The sequence below is a fragment of the Parasteatoda tepidariorum genome, chromosome 2, assembly GCF_043381705.1.
Source record: "Parasteatoda tepidariorum isolate YZ-2023 chromosome 2, CAS_Ptep_4.0, whole genome shotgun sequence".
Classification (NCBI taxonomy): domain Eukaryota; kingdom Metazoa; phylum Arthropoda; class Arachnida; order Araneae; family Theridiidae; genus Parasteatoda; species Parasteatoda tepidariorum.
The window spans coordinates 78,768,458-78,772,579 of NC_092205.1; the positions used below are offsets into that span (position 1 = coordinate 78,768,458).

The window sequence follows — 4,122 nt, forward strand, 5'->3', positions numbered from 1 at the left end:
TAATTATGTGACATTAAGTATTATATTTGGTGTTTTTATCCTTCAGCAGATGGCGTTTCTTTTCTTCCTTGTCTTATAATGTAAACCGGAAGTAAAATTATAAGGTGGGCATAAGTCAGATCGAGATTTGTTTGAAAGCCTTGGAACAGTTCGTAGGGAAATTTTTTAAATTGCAGCTTGTAAGAAAATCTGTTTTGTTTGTCTGGTTTTGTTGTTATTTTCTGATACTTTACAGTTATGAAAGGAATGTGCGGTCTCTCTTTCTTTATTTCAGATATAAAGAATTGTAGATGCCAAGAAGATGAAATCGAAAGAATTAACAGAGAATTGGCTAATATTCGTTCAAAGTTTAAAAACGGCAAAACATTAAACGGATACATGAAAAAGAAGTATGTGTGTAAGTTGATTTACATATTCTTGCTGGGACACGGCTGTAATCTGGGTATCGTAGAAGCTATCAATTTACTAGCTTCCGATAAATACAGTGAAAAACGCATTGGTTATTTATTTTTATCTTTAGTTCTGAATAAAGGATCAAACATTATGTTGTTAGTTCATAATGCTGTTAAAAGTGATTTGAACTCACCCAAACCTGTTCATCAAAACTTGGCTCTTCAGTTTTCTGCAAATAATGCAAATGCAAGCCTAGCCAATTATATATCAGTAGATGTTTTCAAAATACTGTTTGCCAGAGACACACCGGATGGAATTAAGCAAAGTGCTATTTTATGTTTGCTTCAGCTCACGCGAATCAATCCTGAAGCTATTGCGAATGATAACATCCAACGGATAGTATGTCTCCTGTCTAGTCGAAATTTAGGTATCGTCACAACAGTTTCTAGTTTGCTGGAATTTTTAGCAGGAAAAGGAAAACTGAATGGTTTTCCGTGTGTTGCTAATATTGTGTCAAGACTTCACCGCCTCTTTAGGGCTAGCCCAAATGATTTGCAAGATTATGCATACTACGGAGTTCAATCACCTTGGGTGGTTGTTAAACTCCTTGGACTACTTAGAAAACTTTCTGTTCCTTCTGAATCCGTGGCAAGATCCAGGCTTCTTGACTGTATAGAATTAATCTTCGATAAATGTCAAGAGCCACCGTCATGCAAAAGTCTGGAACACAAAAATGCAAAAAAAGCTATCATATTCGAAACAGTTCTGCTAATCCATCATATCAAAGCCCAAAATTCCCTGATTATACGAGCTTGTTGTATTTTGGACGCCGAGCTTATTTTTAAAGATAACAACTCGCGTTATTTAGCAATGGAGATTATGCGTTTACTTTTGGAACACGAAGTATCTAAAAAGCATTTCCAACGAAATTTAAACCTCATAAAGGATTTCTTAAGTACTGTAAAAGACAGCTCAGTTAAACAAAAAGCCTCTGATCTGTTATTCCTGCTTTGTGACAAGAAAAATCTCATTGAAATCATAAATAATATGAAATGTTACGTTGAAGAGTGTGGTTCTACATCTACAAAGGAAGAAGTAATTTTGAAGATTGCGTATTTAGCAGAACAGTTTTATGAAGACCCAATATGGTATGTCGATACTATTTTGAAGCTTCTAGAAAATTATGGTGCATACATTAGACAAGAAATATGTTTTAGATTTATTGAAATAGTTCAAAAAACGAATGAGGTTCATAGTTATGCCTGTAAAAAAATGTTCGTTTTTATTAGGAACTGTTCTCGCAGTGATGAGAACTTAGTTAAAGTCGCTGGATACATTCTTGGCGAATTCGGAAATTTAATAGTTGATGATCCTAGTTGTGATTCACAAGCTCAATTTGCTTGTTTGCAAAAGCATTTTGGGGCAGTTTCTCTTGAAACAAAAGCGTTTTTGTTGACAACGTACATGAAATTTATAAATATGTTTCCTGATCTTAAAGAGGATGTTCGAAACTTATTTAAAGGGTATGCCAAACAGTCGGATGTGGAGATTCAGCAAAGAGCCATAGAATATTTGAAGTTAAGTGAATATTCTAATTTAGAGTTTATATTAAAAAGGATATCTTTCAAAGAAAACTCAAAATCAATTGTTTTAAAAGCTCTCCAAGAAATTAGACCTGTCTTCTACGAGACACATGTTTTCGAGAAACTTGATATCCAATTGAAGCCAGCGCTCAGAACGAAATCATTAAACCTGATGGCAGGTGATAGTGTTCATAAGGATCAAGCAATTCGATATGCTACAGTGAAAGCAGTACCTAATGAATCATCAAAAAATAAATCTGAGGAACGTAAAATTAATTGGAATTCATTGTTCATCGAAACCTCGTCATCAAACCTTATGGGTAAAATCAGAGTTCCCAAGGCTAATGCCATAAACTACGATAAGATAAGTCATGAACCATCAGAAAGTAAATCTTACGTCGACATTTTAGCAAATATTTTTGACGACACAGAGACACGGCTAAGTCCTTCCGCCCATAATACTGAGTCTTTTGATCCTGTGTCCCATTTCATCTGTCAGAATAGTGGTACTGTTTTTGAGAATGACATCTGTCGCATTACTTTTGTCAGTGAGTTCAATAAAAACAGTGGACGCTTCCTGCTTTCCTATAAAAATAAATCTTTGCACCAACTTAGAAACTTCGTGCCTAGTTTCGCCACTCAAAACACATCAAACCTGAAGCTTCACATGAACTCATGTGCATCGATGTTATGCGCTGGTGAAGAAATAAAGCAGGAAATCGAAATAGAATGTCTGCAAGAATTCAGTGAGAAGCCTGCGCTGTCGGTTGGTTTTGAATGCTTCTACAAGCACTTCGAAATATCCTTTATGCTCCCCGTCACGATGAGTAAATTTTTTGAACCAATTTCTATGGACACAAACGAGTTTCGCACTCGGTGGATAATTCTCAACGGGCAAGAATTGATGAAAGTTTTTAATGCTAAACTTCCAATGGATAATAAGATGTTAGTCAAAAACTTGATAGCGATGAAAATGTCTGTATTGCCAAATGTAAGCCAAAATCTGGACGATTTTTATGGTGCTGCAATATTTCATAGCAGCGCATATCAAATAGGAGTTCTATATCGTCTACAGTCCAATGAATTCACGAAACAATATCGTATCACAATAAGAGCCAACCGAGGAACTGTTTTAGATGAAATTGCCAATTTGGTGGAAACTTTAATATAATTGGCTTCTTTTTTTTTTGAAGTTTTGTTTTGGCGATGGATTCTGGAAATTTCTGATTTTAAAAACTGAGTTTCTTTTCTCTCATATGTATAGCAAAATTTGAGATTTGTTGGTAGTTATAATCGTCTGTTTTTCTGGGTTATTTCAGTCGCTATATGTGAGCTTAGAACATATCCGCTTATAAATCTTCCAAGATCTTAAAAGGCTTTCTTTCTCACAGAATAAGTTTTTAGACCAATTTCTTTGGATACTGCGAATTTCTCAATCGTCGGATGTATCTCAAGTATCAGTTACGGTTGAAAATTCTTGATGCTAAACTTCCAGTGGATGATTAGTTAATAGGGAGAAAAAAAATCGCTTGCGATGCTTAAAATCGATGCTTATCCAGGCTCTTAAATAGACCAATTTTTGTTTAATTTTCATTTGGTGCTGGAACATTTCATTGCGGTTCTTATCAATTAGAAGTTAAAAGTTTCTATTAAAATCGTTATGGCTAAAAAATATCGCCTCACAAAAAATGCAAGCACATGAACTGATTTAGAAGAAATTGCCAAATTAGCGGAGACTCATAGAGAGAGATAGGTGTTTTCGTAACTTTGTCATTTAAGAAATATTTTTTAAAATTTATTTCCTATTTTTTTCTAATTTTTTTTAAAAGATATGCGTGCTTTGTAATGTTCTTTTTTTATGTACCAATGTATTTGTATTTTGTCCATATTTATTTTTAGTTTCATACAAGTCTACTATTTTAAAATCCCCACATATGTTGTGAAAGAATATTAATATATACTCAAATGGTATTTAAAACCATTATAGAAAAAAATACTGCTGCTTTCTATGGTTGGGCAAATAAGTCTCTTTAGATGAGATTTTGTTGCTATTATTTCCTGTAGGACTTTTTTCAGTTGTGAAGAAAAATAAATCATAGATATGTATAATGTTTCTTTTTCACTCGTAATCTCCATTTCTTTTTGG

At 33.9% G+C, this 4,122-nt stretch overlaps 1 pseudogene; it reads left to right on the plus strand.

The window, feature by feature from the left end:
• Positions 1–237: 237 nt before the first annotated feature.
• LOC107439868 (AP-2 complex subunit alpha-2 pseudogene) lies at positions 238–3,147 on the plus strand (annotated as a pseudogene).
• The last annotated feature ends 975 nt before the right edge of the window (positions 3,148–4,122 follow it).